Source organism: Triturus cristatus, chromosome 3_2 (assembly GCF_964204655.1).
Source record: "Triturus cristatus chromosome 3_2, aTriCri1.1, whole genome shotgun sequence".
NCBI classification, from domain to species: Eukaryota; Metazoa; Chordata; class Amphibia; order Caudata; family Salamandridae; genus Triturus; species Triturus cristatus.
The window spans coordinates 418,993,570-419,013,005 of record NC_140584.1 but is presented as its reverse complement, the minus strand read 5'-3'; positions in this window follow the sequence as shown (position 1 = coordinate 419,013,005).

Here is a 19,436-nt window from a genome sequence, read left to right as displayed (position 1 = left end):
AGATCCCCTAGGACAACCAATCATTGAAAATGAAGCATCAATAGCCATGAATGAAGTGGAAACGGCTATGAATCAAGCTCAAGAAGAATTTATAGACTTAGAAAATTTGGAAAGACAACTGAATCAAGAGCAGCAACAAATTTATGAAGAGATCAAAAACAAAATTGATCACGGATTTCTACATGTGAAAAAAGAGTGCTCATGCACATCATTTCATCCAATCAGGATGTATGTAAGCGGACAAGCTGGAACTGGAAAAAGTTTCCTAATAAAAGTCATCAGAAGCTACCTACAGCAAAAAACGGATTCTACTTTGTCTTGTGTGGTTACTGCTCCAACTGGGTTAGCAGCATATAACATAAAAGGAATCACCTTACATCGTTTGCTAATGTTACCAGTGGAGCATGAGAACAAAATACAATTCAACAAGCTAACTGGAGAAGCATCCTTGGAAGTTTCAAGAGTATTGAAGAAGATGCAAGTTCTCATTATTGATGAGGTGAGCATGGTATCAAACCTAATGCTTGCCTTTGTGCATTTAAGAATGCAGCAAATTTTGAAGACAGACTATGACATGTTATTTGGTGGAAAACACGTCATAGTTTTTGGAGATCTTTTGCAACTTACTCCAGTTAAAGGACAACCAGTGTTTAATACTGTGACACATGAAGACACGAAGAAGTCATTGGGAAGCATCGGAAATACAAATATTTGGTCCTTCTTTGAGTACAAGGAACTTACTACTAATATGAGGCAAGCAAACGATGAAGAATATGGAAGTATTCTGAAAGATATCAGGATTGGACTACTGACAGAAGTTGGCAAAAAAGCATTACAGAGTCGGCTGCTACATAATTTATTTCCAAAGGAAGAAATAGTTGCAGAGAAGATATACAAGAACATTGCAGAAAACAAAAGTGTCATCTGCTTAATGCCAACTCTACGTGAATGCTCAATATTCAATGAGGAGCTTTTGAAATTGGAAAAGGAAGAGATCAGGAAATTGGAAGCAGTGGACAAAATTGAGGATGGAAGAATTACTGTCACAGTAACAGGCAAACTGAAAAATAAATTGGACTCACTAGAGAAGAACATCTCCAAAACAGCTGGATTAGAAAAAAATCTATATGTTTGCATGAACTGTAGAGTGTTTTTAAGGAGAAATTTGGATGTTGAGAAAGGTTTAGTTAATGGAGCGATGGGAAGAGTTGTGGGTTTTATTAATTACCAGAAAAAAGAAGGAGTTGAATGTTTAAAAATAAAATTTGATCAGATAGATGAAGTTAAAGATATTTGTCGTTGTACAGTTCGTTTTATGCTTGTGAAAGACTTATATGTACGTAGGAAGCAGTTTCCGTTTTCTCTAGCATATGCTGTAACTATTCACAAGTCTCAAGGATTGACTGTAGATTGTGCATTTGTGAACATTGGTTCAACTGTGTTCAAAGAAGGTATGGCATATGTTGCTTTGTCACGAGTCAAAACATTATCAGGTTTATTCATGATAGACTTTGATGAGTCAAAAGTTAGTGCTGATACAAACTGTGTAAAGGAGTATAATAGATTAAGAAGAAGCTATGCTCCTCATTTAGGTCAGTATCCTGTGTTGGAGAAACGTGTAGTTTCTCGTAAAAGAAAAAATGAGAATATCTGTAGTGAAGATGTAGAGAAGAGGAAAAAAAAGAGGAGTGATGTAATTGCAAGCAAAAAGAAAAAGGAAAATGAAGAACAGGTTGTAGGATGTCATTTTGAAAATAGCTCTGGTGTCAACTGCTACGCAAATGTAGTGCTGAATGTTGCATTTTATCTGGAAAGTTTGCAAGAGCAGATAATAGTAAATCAGGGAAAAAGATTCTGTTCAGAGCTGAGTCTCCTTTTTCAAAAGCTGAGTAAAGATAAAACTCAAATAGAAAGTGCTACTGACATTAGAAAACTTTTAGATGTATGTTCAGGACGAACACAGTTTTCTCAAAATGAACAGCAAGATGCACATGAATTTTTGATGTATTTTCTTCAGGTAGTGGAAGAAGAAGGAGTTCCCATTGACATTTTTTTTGGTCTCTCTTATAAATGGGAACATAGTTGTGATAATTGTTATAATATATGTGGCTCTATTGTTGATAATGAAAGGTTTATTTATTTGACATTGCCAGAGAGTAAAACAGTCACTTTTGCAAAATTAGTTAAAGATGCTAATCATAGCATGAAATGTGGTGAGTGTAATTCTGACATGTTTTCAACATTAATTTTAAAGGAATACGGACAGTATGTAATTTTAATGATGCAACGATGTAGAGCTGATGGTTCAAAATTGGATACTTTAATAAAGAAGTTTACAGGACAGCAATTATCAATTTCAGGAAAAACTTTTGTAACTGTTGCAATAATTTTCCATGATGGACCTACTGTTACTTCTGGACATTACACAGTTTATCTTAAATGTGAAAAAGGCTGGACACTGTGTAATGATTCCCAATTGATTTTCAAACAACGTTTGCCTTTTGATTTAGCAAATTCCTATCTAATCTTCCTGAAACCTAAATTTTAGAGAGACTTGGCAAGATCTGGACAAAACAATTTTACCATTTTACTGGATTACCATTGCAATTTTGAAAAAAAAAGATTTTTTAAATTATCATTTGGCCTAATGGAAAGATAACCAATTGTAATGTGGACTTTTTTAATTTTTAATGAAACTTTGAAAAAACAATAATTTAGAGATTATCGGTAACTTCTGCACATTTTAAATTTTGGAATGTTATTGGACTGCCATTGGAAATTTTTTCAAAAATGTTTTAAAAAATTACTATTTGGCCATGTGGAAAAGTAACCAATTCTATTGTGGACTTAATAAATTATTCAAAAAATTTTCGTGAACCAAAATGTTACAGAGAATCGGTGAGATCTGGACAAATTAAACTTTAGAATTTTATTGGATTACCGTTGGAAATTTATTCCCCAAAAAAATTTAAAATTACTATTTGGTCTAAAGGAAATGAAATCAGATGTATTTTGGAGTTATTTGAGATATAATATTGTGATTATACTTCTGAAACAAACATATCAGACGGTATTTTAAAGAAATAACTATTGGTATTAGATGATATTTTTTTACAATATTATGCATTTCTATAATGTTAAGTTTAAGTAAAAAAAGAATCAGGGCATTTTTAATACAATCTTTGTGATTGGTATTTTTTTTTGCCCGCTGTAAAATGATGAATGCAATTGCTTTCACAATTTATAGTGAAATGCAATATATTCTGAAAACAGCAAAAATAAGGCAAAAATATTTTTTGGAAAAAAATGTAAATATGTGTACTGTATTATAAAATGTTTTAAAAATATTAATACTTTTTTCTTTTTTTCCAGATAGATATAGAAAATTTTCGAAAACTACAAACATTTTTAAAACTATTTTTTAAAAAAACAAATGAATAAATATTTTTTCAGTGAGTATGGTAAGTCAATAATAATAATTGTAGTCTCTCAAGGACAATGTAATGTGATAAATGATTTTTAGTGTTTTTTTAAAAAAAAAAAAAAAAGTACGCGCACCGTACGCGTACGGTAAAAAAAAAATAAAAAAAAGTTTTTAAAAACATATGTAAAAAAAAGATGAAAGATAAGGTTGGCTCTTAAAAGAACCGTTGTGTTCATGCACGGACAGAGGAAAGGAAGCATGGGAAAATTATTCAAAGCGACAAATGTGCTGATCTATTTTGTTGTTCACTAGGGAAACACTGGTCTCCCTATGGCAAATTAGATCTTTACAAAATGTGCAATGAATATCAACCTTCCGAAATCGAGGGTTCATTTCCAGAGGGCCAGCAAAAGGAGATTCTCCCCCCACAGATGAAGGGCTCACCTGACCTGCAGAAGAAGGAGTCAGCCCTGCAGATGATGGTCCAGGCTGAGCTACTGTGGATGTACTGGCTCGTCTTTCTGAAGAGTTACCTCCAAAAAGATGACCATGTGTCCTTCTGTGTACATCCTGGAGGTGTCTCTTCATGGTGTGATTCCCAAAGGAATACTTCCTGTTAGGATTACCTCTAGAAAGTACACGCTTACACAGCTTACAAGTCACTAAGGGTGCATTTACCTTTTGCTGGCCTTCAGGAAAAGTAAAATAATCCCATACATAAGAGGGCTTTTGTTTCCTCGATCTCTGCCTCAAGACAGTGCTGCTAGTGCTAGCCTCACTCTCAGAAGAGCTCTGCTGTTCTGCCATCGTATCCCAAAGACAAACCAGCTCCTTCTCCCAAGGGATCACAAGCAGAAATGAGGGGAATGGGTGTGGTGTAGGAGAGTTCTAGAACTGAAAGTAGTTTCAACCAATCAAAAGTTGTGTTTCATGATCACATGACCTACGGTACGCTTACGGTACGCTTACGGTACGCTTACGGCAAAAGTGCGCATGCGCGTAAAAAAGACACGCGCTTGCGCGCATGCGCATAACAGTCACTACCCGACACTTCCGCGTAACGTGCGCGTGTAGCGTAAGCGCGCACGCGTCCCACGCGCAGTACGCGCGGCTACGCAAAGTGCGTAACTATACGCAAGCAGCGTAGATAGATTACGGACGTTGCGTAAACCGAACGCTTACCGTGAGCTTACGGTACGCGTACTAAAAAAATATTTTTTTTTAAAAAAAAAAGTACTGCAAATAAATTTTACATGTTTATTTTTAAAAATATATTTAAAAAAACATATGAAAGAATTTTAAAAATTTAATCATAGTCTTTATAAAAGGTAAGATAATTAAATTAAAAATATGTTAAAAAAAAAAAAAAAAATTAGCATTTAAAAAACCTTGCAAATTCACTGAAAAAACCATGGGTTTCACACACGTTATAGTTAGGAATTAGCATTTAAAAAACCTTAGAAATTCAGTGAAAAAACCATAGGTTTCACACACGTTATAGTTAGGAATTAGCATTTAAAAAACCTTAGAAATTCAGTGAAAAAACCATAGGTTTCACACATGTTATAGTTAGCTGGACATTTTACTCGTAAAAAACCAATGAAATTGCCCCGTTATAGTTAGTTCAGCTAACTATAACTCGCGCGCCCGCAATGCACTGCTGATGACGTCACATATTACATCACTCATGACATGGTCAGTGACATCACTCATGACATCACTGATGACATCTCAAATGACATCACTGATGACATCACTGATGACATCATCCTTGTGATAGAGTGGCAGACCTCCTCTCACCCTAATATAACCTTTGACACACACATTCAAAAATAGAAACTACAATGTTCAAAACAATGGACATACCAATACCAGTTACAACAACCTATTCAGTAAATCTAAGATCCACATACACATCCACTCATTCACCAGCAGTCCTATACAGTCACTCATACATGTTCTCACTCATCATATGTACTCACACACCTATACATCCTGTTACACAACACCACTCATCCATAGAATTACTCACACACGTAGTCACTCATGCTAATAAAGAATCAAACATCCATTTACTTGCATATACAGTTATACACACACCACCACACTTACTTCTACAGATACTTACACATACTTAGTCTTTTAAACAATCACTTATAGAAACACATACTTATTCATACAGGAACTCTTTCAATCTCTCACTCTCATATATACTCACTTATATACACCAATAGTCACATATACTAGTTTAAAACATATGTAGTTACTCATAAAGACACTATTGAGACAGTCTATCACTCACTAACACACCCATGCACACACTCATCCACCCATACAGTCCTGCACACATGCTGTCTTCAACACATACAAACAGTGAGTCACTCATTCATGCACCTATGCACTACGTAATACCCCCCACCAAACCATGCAGACACTCAGACTGATACTCAAAAAACCAACTAATAACCTATATAGACACCCATGTAGCTACTCACCAACCCATGCAGCCACTTATACACAAAGTGAGAGACTGATACAGATATATACATATTTAAACATTACTCACTAAAACATGTATTCACTATGATACACTTAATCAGTCAGTTAAACAATCAATTTTTCAAAAACAAATCATCCATTTAGACACTTATATACCCATTTATTCTTCCATCGACCTTGAGATATACATATATAAAACATATTTAATTTTCAGAAAAACCCACATTCACTGGATGATGTCATCAGTGATGTCATTTGAGATGTCATCAGTGATGTCATGAGTGATGTCACTGACCATGTCATGAGTGATGTAATATGTGACGTCATCAGCAGTGCATTGCGGGCGCGCGAGTTATAGTTAGCTGAACTAACTATAACGGGGCAATTTCATTGGTTTTTTACGAGTAAAATGTCCAGCTAACTATAACATGTGTGAAACCTATGGTTTTTTCACTGAATATATATATATATATACACACAGTTGTAGTTAGGACCTAGTTTCCATAGGAAGAACGTATTTGTTTGCCAATAACTTTGGCACTGTTAGACGGAGACTTGCAAATTTTTCAAAACCAGTTTGCCACTCAATTAAAATGCTGTCTTCAAAATTTTAGGATGATCTGGCAAGCGGGGGCCGAGAAAAAGGGGGGTCCCAAAATGCTTTTCTCCATGTTCATTTTCATAGGAAACTTTAGACACTGCTAGAGCCCAAAATGCTAAAAGGAATTGCACCAAATTTGGCAGAAAGGTACCTGTTGGCCTAGAAAGCGCCCTTTTTATTAAATGGTGAAAATCCATTCAGTTGCAGAGAAATGTAAAACTTTTTAAGATATACAACTGGGGATGCAGAGGATCCGCATCCCCATCCGATATCTCGTGCTGAGATTAGATTGTCTGCCAACACTTCAGACCTGGAGGTGTTGGCAGCCAACTTGTGACTCTGTTGTACCGAGTCACATAAGAAACCTTAAAAAAAGAAAGGGGGTAATGTAGAAATACTCTGACCTCCTAGGCCTCTTGGGAGGAGGGGTGGTCCAACAGGTTCAAAAAAGCATTACAAAAAAAAATATTTACACAGGAATCATGCTGGATCCGCATCTCCTGCCGAAAAGAAAAAAAAAGTGAAGGGCGAGTCACGTGCTTTGTTTGTACCCGGGTGGGCCGGTTCCTAGGGGCATGTGTAAAATATGCAGGAGTGGGGCGCATGGGGCCCCCCTCCTCAGGCTTCTTTAAGCCCCAGGGACCATCACCTCCCCAGAGCAGTAAATGGAAATTACTGGCGGGGGAGCCACGTGGCTCCCCCACAGCCCCTGGGACCACCACCTCCCAGGGCTGTTATAATATGCGGGGGAACTGTGCAACCCCCCTGGGGACCACCACCTCCCCGGGGCACATACATTATTGTAAAAAGAATGCGGGGGAGGCCCTATGACCTCCCATGCAGTCCCTGAGACCGCCACCTCCCCGGGACAGTAATAATATACTGGGGAGCGATGCAGCTCCCCTACAATCCGGAGAACGCCACCTCCCTGGGGCATATAGATTATTTAAAAAAGAATGCAGGGGAGGCCCTATGACCTCTCCCACAGCCCCAGGAAGCTCCACCTCCCCGGTGCACAAACAGAAAAATTAAGCGGTCCATTGCCGGCCCCAGGGATGACCAGCTCCCCGGGGCTAAATACTTGAAAGACGGGGGTCATGCCCCCACCCTCATGGTGGCGTAAATGGCCCAGGGAACAGCCACCCTACAGGGCCGACTCCAGCAATGTTCCAGTGTGCCAACCCGGGTACATTGGTGTTTGCTTTGGCTTTGGCAGGAGCATTACAGCTCCCACCAAGCCATAGCAAACACAACTCTTCTAAAAATGCTCTTGCTTGCTGAAAGCGGAGAAAAAATGCTTTTGGACATCCTTGGGGACCAACTACCCCACCTGTTACCTCCAATAAGTTCCACACAGCGGGATGGCTTAGAGGTCTTTGGAGCCCACGCCCCCTTTCCACCACTTAGTAAACAGGGCTTCTGGTGCACTACTGGTTGGGGGAAGATGTCCCCTTTTGCTCCTGAGGGACCTTGGGGGCCAAGAAGCCCTCCTGGTACCTCCTGCAAGTCCTACACAGTGGGATTCTCGATAGCTGGTCAGGGGCCCGCCCCCTTATGCCACCACTCTGCAAGCACAATTGCTACTTTAAAAAACCACAGAAATTTAATGCAAAAAACAAAGATCAGAGAGACATTATAGTTAGGAATGAGCATTTAAAAAACCTTAGAAATTCATTTAATAAAACAAAAATTACTGGGACGTTATAGTTAGGAAATGAAATTAAAAAAACCTTAGATCAAACTCAACAGCATCTAATAATCGATAAAGGTGATAAGCAAAAAAAAACCCTTAGGAATTCACTGAAAAAACAATGATTACAGGGACACCATAGTTAGGCTCAGGTTTCACTTGTACAAAATCAGTGAAATTCAGCAGTTATAACTCGCACCCCCTGCAATGCACTATTTATGACCTCACATATTACATCACTCATGACATGGTCAGTGATATAACTGATAACATCTCAAATGACATCACTGATGACATCATCCACAGAATATCTGATGCAACCACTCACACCCCATATAACCTTTCATACACCCACTCCAACTTCCACACTACCATTCTCAAACTCATTTACACACTCATACCAGTACATACACAGCATCTCACTGATTCATAGATCAACACACACATCCACTCACTCACCCATACAGCCACTCCCTTACTAATACAGCCACTGACATATCCACTCACACACTGTCAGTCACCCATAAAGATACTCACACAACTACTCACTCACCCATACAGCCATTCACACTGCCACTTACTCACCCATAAAGTTATACACACACTCACTTTCTCTTACAGATACTAACACATACTCCCACACCTATACAGTCACTGACACAAGCACACTCACCCATACAGCCACTCTCACATTCACTCACCTATACAGTCACTCACATACCCCATCACTCACCTATACTGCCTTTCACATCCCCAGTTACTCACCCATATACCACTGGCACATGCACTCACTCACAGACACAGCATACACATACCTACTCACCCATGCAGCCCCTCACACATGTACTCACTAACCCATACAGCCACTGACTCACCCAGTAAGTTATCCATACAGGCAGTCACACACCCTCTCACCCACCCACACATATACTCAGACACCCATAGAGGTACTCATAAAACCCGTCACTCACCCATACAGAAACTCACATACCAATCCACACCCATACAGCCACTTAGACACCAACTGACAGACTGATACAGACATTCACACAACCAGTCAGTCACCCATACATTCACTGAGACACCTAATCACTCACTTATACAGTCAGTCACGCACCCCCTGAATCATCCATACAGGCACTCATACACCCACTGATTCACCAATACACCTTGGTATATATATTTAACAGCCATAAACTTTTTTTAAACACTCACAGTCACTGGATGATGTCATCAGTGATGTCATTGGAGATGTCAACAGTTATGTCATCAGCGCTGTCACAGACCATGTTATGAGTGATGTCATATGTGAGGTCATAAGCAATGCATTGCAGGGGCACAAGTTATAGTTTGCTCACTAACTATACTGGCTGAATTTCACTAGTTTTGTACGAGTGAAACCTGAGCCTAACTATAACATCCCTGTAATCTTTGTTTTTTTAGTGATATATTATCTACTGGCGGTCGCCAGTAGATAGTTATAGTTAGGACTACCTGACCTGAGGACTACCTCTTTGCCAAATTTCAAGTAATTCTGTTCAGTCGTTGTGGCTGTACCTTCGACTAAAGGTCCTATGGGAAAATGCATAGGGAAAACGTGTTTTGGGACCCCCTTTTTTCTCATCCCCCACTTGACGAATCACCCCGAGACTTTCAGGGTAGGAGCTGAGCGGAGCACCCCATTAGTTTTGAAAATTTCGCGAGGATTCGTCAACCGGCGCCAAAGTTATTCAAAATAGAATTTTCAGATTTCCTATGGAAACACGGTCCTAACTATAACTATCTACTGGCGGCCGCCAGTAGATAATATATATGTATATGTATATATGTGTGTGTGTGTGTGTGTGTGTGTGTGTGTGTGTGTGGGTGTGTGTGTGTGTGTATATATATATACCTAGTGCATATATTTATATATACATACATATATGTCAAAGACAAGATCTCTCTCCATAGGTAACAGACTGGAGCACACAGCAGGATTGCAGGAATCCATTTTATTTCCAACAGCATAACGCGTTTCAGCTAATGCCTTTTTCAAATGCTAATGACTCAGGTGTTTGAATATGGCATCTTAATACATGTAACCTCAATGCTATTGGAGGATGCTTGAAAGCCAGTGTGAAAAGACAGCACAAACTCAGCTTTCTGTATTAGTTCGTCGAAGTGCTGTTGTCACATGTATTAAAACTGTATTCTTTTGGCCTCGATAAATCTATGGCCTCATTATAATTGTTCCAAATAACTGTGGCACTTCCTTTTCCACCATTGTGCTTTTAATAAACCATTTACACACCTATGTCATGTTTTCAATAAAATATGTATGTGTATAAATGTGTGTGTCTATGTATGTATGCATATGTATGTATGTATGTGTGTGTGTGTATATATATATATATTCACTTAAAAAACCATAGGTTTCACACATGTTATAGTTAGCTGGGCATTTTCCTCGTGAAAAACCAATGAAATTCCCCCGTTATAGTTAGTGCAGGCAACTATAACTCACGTGACCGTAATCCGCTGCTGATGACGTCAGATATTACATCACTGTATTTACACATTTATATACCCATGTCTTCTTCCTTTTTTTTTTAGCTATACATATATATTTTTTTTTTCAGAAAGACACATATGTCATCAGTGATGTAATATCTGACGTCATCAGCAGCGGATTACGGTCGCGTGAGTTATAGTTGCCTGCACTAACTATAACGGGGGAATTTCATTGGTTTTTCACGAGGAAAATGCCCAGCTAACTATAACATGTGTGAAACCTATGGTTTTTTAAGTGAATTTGCAAGGTTTTTTAAATGCTAATTCCTAACTATAACGTGTGTGAAACCTATGGTTTTTTCAGTGAATTTGTATGGTTTTTTAAATGCTAAGTTACTTTACGCCATTCGTGCCGTGCGCGCACGGTGCGCTTCGCCCACTTCACGCAGCCCACTTCACGCAGTTCGTTCCGTGCGCGCACCGTCCGCACAAGGAGGACACATGATACGCTTTGTTGTTAAGGGTTTTGGCATAAAATGTTAACAGTTGGTAAGCCATGCACACACACTGCGCTTCGAGCAGCGTGCGCCCACGGGGGGACTGACATTGCATGTTTATTTTTAGGCATTTACAACGTGCGCGCAAGCTGCGCGAACCACGCGGACATTTTTTCATTTCTATAGTGCGCGCACGCTTCGCGCACTCGGCGAATTACCGAAAATAATTGAATTTTTTTAATTGCCCTTGGGGGACCTCTTGGGACCCCTTGACCCCTGCTAGGGGGTCAGGAACTGTCCAGCGTGCCCCCTTTACATGTTTTTCTCCTTTGTGTTTCACCCCCCTCTCAGTGCGAGAGACAAAATGGCGGCCGACACTTCCTGGTTTCGACCGATTTGAATGTTTACTAAGATGTAACAACCAATCAGAAGTGCGCTCGCGGACGGCCGAGTGCGCGCACCCTGCGCACACGCTGCGCGCGTATAGATATATATATTGATTTAAATGCTACTTTCTCAGAAAATATTGAACAGATTTACACCAAACCTGCAAAAGGCACCAGACGGACGTTAGGCCTACCTCTCTGCCAAATTTCACGTAATTCTGTTCAGCCGTTCGGGCTGTAGCTGCGACTAAAGTCCCTATGGAAAAATCCATGGGGAAAACGTGTTTTGGTACCCCCCCTTTTTCCCGGCCCCCGCTTGACGAATCACCCCGAGACTTTCAGGGTAGGAGCGGAGCGCCCCATTAGTTTTGAAAATTTCGCGAAGATTCGTCAATCGGCGCCAAAGTTATTCAAAATAGAATTTTGAGATTTCCTATGGAAACATGGTCCTAACTATAACTATCTACTGGCGACCGCCAGTAGATAATGTATATATATATATATATATATATATATATATATATATATGCTCCACACTTATTCAGGATAACCCACTGCCTCAAATCAAAGGGCGCGTCGACGTTGCGGACCTCCCATACACGGTCCAAATGAATTAACCACAATTCCAAAACAGGAAAGTCGACGCCGTGTCTATGCGCAAAGTATTTTAATGTCAGCTGGTGATGCTAGATGCGTTTCGCCTGTCCTGCAGGCATGTTCACTAGCAAATCAATAAAGTTTCTCTGCGTTTTTAACAGTGAATACAATTGTGTCACGTGTTGAACTACAAACAATGAAGTGAGACAACAGAATGGTAGTTTTCTTATACCTGCATACAGAGTTTGTAAGAATCTGTAATATCGTGGGTTGTTACTTGAATTTTTGTTTACACAACCAATTTTATGTATAAAATATACAATGACAGTGCCACATACTTAATTTAGACTTCTCATGATTCATCTAAACTAAATAGTACATTCTGCACGATATACGTGCAACAAGAGTCTTGCCCCAGTGGGCTTAATCAAAACATAAATACATAATTCATGACACATTCAATAATATGCCCATTCAACTATGTATACTGGATAGAAATACATCTAGTGCAGCAACTGTACTCATGAATGGTAGCATATTGCTGACAAGTGTTTGTTTGAGGGATCGAGCCCTTCTAAAGGTAATCTGGGGTCTTCTTTGGGCAGATTTCGCCAAAATTGGGTCATTGCGGATGATATGCCAGTGTTTGTGAATGATGTTTCTTAACTCACCTTGCTGGTTATTATAAGTAGTGATTAACCCAGTGAACAAGCCTGCAGGACAGGCGAAACGCGTCTTGCATCACCAGCTGACATTAAAATACTTTGCGCATAGACACAGCGTCGATTTTCCTGTTTTGGAAGTGTGGTTTATATATATATAGCTCTTATGACTATGCAGGATTTACAGGACCAGAACACTATTACCACCAATACACCAAACCCATTAGATCCTAGCAGTAATGACGTCACTTTACAAACACTAGGAATTGAAATAGGCCCACCAAGTTTGACTAAATTTAGAGCTCCATCTAAATATGTACCCCAGACACCTAAGGATAACATTGACCTATTTCATGAGACGGTCAGCCAGGATTTGCTTAAAATTATCGATACAAATCCCAGACCAACTAATATGAGTAAAGAACACTGGGAAGCAGTCTCCAACCTACAGAAAGATAACACCATAGTAATTAAGTCATTAGACAAGGGTGGCAATATTGTAGTCATGGACAGGGAGAAATACATACAAGAGGCCCTGAGACAACTGAATAATCCTGTTTGCTATGAGAGGGTAGACAAATCATATCTAAATACCCTTCAGAATAGGTATCATAGCAATCTGAATGACTGGTTTGATCAGAAACATCTGAATTGGGATGAAAGAAAGTACCTATTAAACGAGACTCCTACCATGCCCACCTTTTATTTGTTACCCCGTCAACCCCCCTGGCCGTCCTATTGTGTCCTCTAAGAATAGTTTGCTAGAGAAAACATCTGAGTATATTGACCATTTTCTGTTTCCTTTCGTCAAAGATCTCAATTTAAATTTAAGGGATACGAAAGATTTCTTGCAAAAAATCGAAAACTTACACTGGGAAAATAAATACTGGATGGTCTGCCTAGACGTAGAAAGCTTATATACAAGCATCAAACACACAGATGGTCTGAAAGCATGGCAATATTTTTTAAAAGCCAGAAATATCGAATGCTTGGAACATACGTGCATGCTGTTACAAATGATTGAGATCTGTCTGACTGAAAATGTATTCATGTTCAATGGGAGATGGTATAAACAACTGCAAGGTACTTCCATGGGTACCTGCTTCGCCCCAAGCTACGCCAATCTGGTGGTGGGCTGGTGGGAGAAGCAGGTACTCTGGAGCGATGACACGGAGCCATGGTCAAATAACATCGGACTATGGCTGAGATTCATAGATGAAAGACACTAAGAAACCTGGGGTCTAGAAGTACCAAAAGGAAGATGAAAAGGTGATGTGTGAAAAACAAAAGCCCAATTCACCTAGTGAGAGGGCACTCCCTTTAGGAACGTAATCCCTCACTCACCCTAGGTGACATGCTTCATCATATGGGATTCTCCTCCCAGAGAAAAATCCTAGTTTCTCTGGGGGCTACAACCCCCTCTATGAGAGGGAGGAGCTCAGGGATGTTTTGATTTTGCACTAAATGGTGGACTAAATCCACATATGAAGAGCTGGGTGTGAGTGGGGGGTGCAGTGCTAATGAAATAATAGTGCAATAAGAGTGTATTAAAACTAGTCACGGGACGGCAAGGAGGAATCTCTTAAGACCACCGTACCGATGCTAGATTAAAAATGTGAGAACCATTAGTTCAATATAACCAATGGTACAATGCATAAGACAATGGTCGACATGTTTCAGCCTGGGCGCCTAATTAGGCTCGGCTTTCATCAGGACCTAGTTAGCTACTGCAAAAAGGAAAGAATTGTATAAGAACTACAATTCTGTAGGCTGCAGGCTCATTCCGGCCCGGTTCCCCGACGGAGAGAGCGGTGTTCCTTCCTGAGCGGTTGCCAGGTGGAGGTCAATTTTCCGCCCAGTTTTCACGGGTGATGTTTGCATTATAAAGGAGACGTACACCCGACAAGCAACTTCGGGGTGTTCACGGTATCCTTTGTTGCGTAGTTCTTATACAATTCTTTCCTTTTTGCAGTAGCTAACTAGGTCCTGATGAAAGCCGAGCCTAATTAGGCGCCCAGGCTGAAACATGTCGACCATTGTCTTATGCATTGTACCATTGGTTATATTGAACTAATGGTTCTCACATTTTTAATCTAGCATCGGTACGGTGGTCTTAAGAGATTCCTCCTTGCCGTCCCGTGACTAGTTTTAATACACTCTTATTGCACTATTATTTCATTAGCACTGCACCCCCCACTCACACCCAGCTCTTCATATGTGGATTTAGTCCACCATTTAGTGCAAAATCAAAACATCCCTGAGCTCCTCCCTCTCATAGAGGGGGTTGTAGCCCCCAGAGAAACTAGGATTTTTCTCTGGGAGGAGAATCCCATATGATGAAGCATGTCACCTAGGGTGAGTGAGGGATTACGTTCCTAAAGGGAGTGCCCTCTCACTAGGTGAATTGGGCTTTTGTTTTTCACACATCACCTTTTCATCTTCCTTTTGGTACTTCTAGACCCCAGGGTTCTTAGTGTCTTTCATACTTCATTTGGGGATCTAATCCTGTGTGGTCTCAAAAATGTTCCCTTTGACCCTCCGGCATTTAACCGTTTTGTATGAGATTCATAGATGACATTTTCTTTGTATGGGAAGGCAATGAGTGTGATCTCCTTGAATTTGTGAATCATTTGAATGGCAATACTATGAATTTGAAGTTTACAATGCAATACAGCCAACAGAGTATTGACTTTCTCGATATCAGGCTGACAATAGAAGATGGCAAATTGACCACAGACCTGTATAGAAAAAAGACGGCAGGCAATTCCATTCTCCATTCAGCTAGCTGCCACCCGCCTAATTTCAGATGGAGTGTGCCATATAGTGAGTTTCTGAGAGCTAAAAGAAATTGCAGCACAGATGCACTGTATGAAAAAAATAAACAAAGTATGATGATGAGATGTAAGAATAGGGGATACCCCAGCAAGATGCTACATAGAGGTGCCAAAAAAGCAGATTCTATCAGTCACAATGATGCTCTCTTCTTGCCTCCTAAATTATCTAACAGAAGAGACAATACAGACACACCAGTCAGATTCATCACTATTTTTAGCACACAAACAAATGAGCTTAGGAAAATCATTAAAAAAAGATGGCATATTCTCACACAAGATCCCCTCCTTGAAGTGAAGCTAGGACGGTCACTAGCAATAACATACAGGAAGGCCCTATCGCTCAAAGCTAGACTAGTAAATAGTCACCTAATGACTGACAATAAAAAAACCTGGCTAGAGCAGAGGAATGGCTTCCATAAATGCAGTAAATGCAAAGCCTGTAGCCACAGTGTGAATGTAAGGGAAGTCACCATGTGTAGGTCCAAAAAGAAATGGAAGATCAGTAAATCGATCTCCTGTGGCACCGAATTTGTAGTCTATGCCATTGTTTGTCCATGCGACAAATGGTATATAGGGTCAACTACTTTTCCAGTTAAAATAAGAATTCTTTAACACTGGCGAGCTATCACGAATCGTGATCTTAGCTACAGCACATCGAGACACTTCAATGAGGCACTAAGGGTGATTGGACCAAAGGTAGATACATTGGCCTAGCAACTATCGCTAAACATCCCAGAGGAGGAAACAGAATTCAAGCCCTACGTCGCCTTGAGTCAAGGCTGATCCTGCTTGCCGGTAGTATGTTTCCAACAGGAATGAATAATGATGAAGAGTTATATGTGCATTTATAATTCGCTTCCCACCACCAACCTAGGAGTTTCTAGTTTATATTATTCTACATGAATAATATATTTTAATTCACATATTTTACCTGTGTGTTGTTCAAGTTCTTTTTCTCTTCCTTCCCTTTTGAATATTCACAAGAGTAGAAGGAAGCTTTGTTATATAATTGCAATATGAGGATTATATATGTGATATACAGTAAATTACTATTTGATCTCTTGATGGAAATGATTTTTATAAGTTATATGTTATAAATCTTGATTCTAATGATATATTTCTTTGTTCTAACAGATTGATAACGTGAGAATAATAGCCACTGATTTATGGTTAAGATTACATGAGATTCAGCAAGTTCGAGTAAACAGCCGTCACTACAACATCACTCCCATTATTCACTATTAGCGTCACTAATCGCCTATTTGATTAATTTTAGATATTATATTGTGTGGATGATACATTAGATAATGAATGGTAAGATAACATTTTGAATAAATTGATTGCTGGGTACTATACCAATTATCTCATTTCCATTATGAATTCAATTAGTGCTTAAAAAACACACAAAAGAAATCGAGTACTATACCATGATTTCTTTTGAATGCATGACGGATTAATTGCATGAATCACCTCCTATACTCACATTAGGAATTGGAAAATTGAAAATAAGAATACAATTATAAAGAAATGATTAATGTTGTTTTGAACTTTATTAACAAACTCAAACTGAACAAAAACATTTGGTAGTGTTAAAGTGTTTCTTTTATGTTAACTGTGCACGCTGCGTCGTGCCTGTACACTGCACCTTTAAATGTTTGTGAAACTCACCCAAGGTCATGTGACCAAAATCTCGGCTGAGATCGAAACGCGTTGTTTGTCTGCCAAAATAAACCCGCAATATTAAGGAACTAAGAACTGGAGTGACTCGTCTTTTCTGCACGAACTGCAGGATTCATATTTGCATATATATATATATATATATATATATATATATATATATATATATATATATATATATATATATATATATATATATATTACCTACTGGCGGTCGCCAGTAGGTAGTTATAGTTAGGACCCCTTTTCCATAGGAAAACCTCAACATTCTATTTTGAATAACTTTGGCGCCGGTCGATGAATCCTCGCGAATTTCTCAAAATAGGTGGGGCGCTACGCTCCGCTCCTACCCTGAAAGTCTCGGGGGGATTCGTCAAGCGGGGGCTGAGATAAAAGGGGGGTCCCAAAACGCGTTTTTCCCATGCATTTTTCCATAGGACCTTTAGAACGAGCTACAGCCCGAACGGCTGAACAGAATTACTAGAAATTTGGCAGAGAGGTAGTCCCTAGGTCAAGGAAGTGCCTTTTGTAGGTTTGGTGTAAATCTGTTCAGTAGATTCTGAGAAAATAGCCTTTAAATCAATATATATATCTGAGCCCGCTTACGGTACGCTTACCGTACGCTTACCGTAAGCGTACGGTGGCGTGCGCGAGCGCGATTCTGATTGGCTCTTAGATCTTAGTAAACATTCGAATCGGCCGAAACCAGGAAGCGGCGTCCGCCATTTTGTCTCTCGCATTGAGAGTTATTTCTCAAACTTGATGCCCAAAAACATGTTACGGGGCATTTTTGACAACTCCCTCCCACACAGTCATGTTGAGGGAGTCCCCAAACATCCCCCAAGAGCAAAAACGGTTTTATTTTTTTTTCGGCAATTTCGCCGAGTACGCTTACCGTACGCTTACCGTAAGCGTACGGTAAAAAAAAAAAAAAAAAAAAAACACTATCCACACTTACCCCACCCCCTGTGCTTTTGGTGGCCGGAGGCCACCAAATGTACAGGGCTTATTAATAGGTAAAAAAAACTAAATTTTGGCTACATGAAATTATAAAATCGAAATAAAAAAAACACTATCCACATTGACCCCACCCCCTGTGCTTTTGGTGGCCGAAGGCCACCAAATGTACAGGGCTTATTAAAGTTGATAAAAACCGTGCACGGAACGAACTGCGTTAAGTGGGCGCGCACGCCTCGAATGGCGTAAAGTAACTTAGCATTTAAAAAACCGTACAAATTCACTGAAAAAACCATAGGTTTCACACACGTTATAGTTAGGAATTAGCATTTAAAAAACCTTGCAAATTCACTGAAAAAACCATAGGTTTCACACATGTTATAGTTAGCGGAAATTTTACTGATAAAAAACCAGTGAAATTGCCCCGTTATAGTTAGTGCTGGCAACTATAACTCACGCGACCGCAATCTTCTGCTGATGACATATGTGTCTTTATGAAAAAAAAATATTTGTAATATATGTATAGCTAAAAATGTATGGAAGAAGACATGGGCAAATAAGTGTCTAAATACAGTATTAGCATCAGCAGAGGATTGCGGTCGCGTGAGTTATAGTTGCCAGCACTAACTATAACGGGGCAATTTCACTGGTTTTTTATCAGTAAAATTTCCGCTAACTATAACATGTGTGAAACCTATGGTTTTTTCAGTGAATATATATATATATGTATATATATTTATATATCCGTACGGTCAAGGGCATAGTCCGCGCGCTCTCAGGAACAAAATCACAAGAAAAGCGATGCCAAACGGGGATTTATTACATCATAAATCCACCAACGTGACGCGTTTCAACTGTCAAACGGTCTTGCTCACACATACTAAAAAGTGCATACAAAGCGTCATAAGTAAACATTCAACATAGTTGTAGGACTAATGCCTAATTGTCCAAACTTATCAACATAAACAGAGGACTGAACTCACCTTTGCATGAGTGTCATCTTGAAACGGTAAAAGAAACCTTCTCCTTATTGCATGTAAGACATAAAGTAAATACATTGATGTCATGCGAAATGACTGGTTAAACCTGTTTAATACATAGTCCAGTAACAATCATACA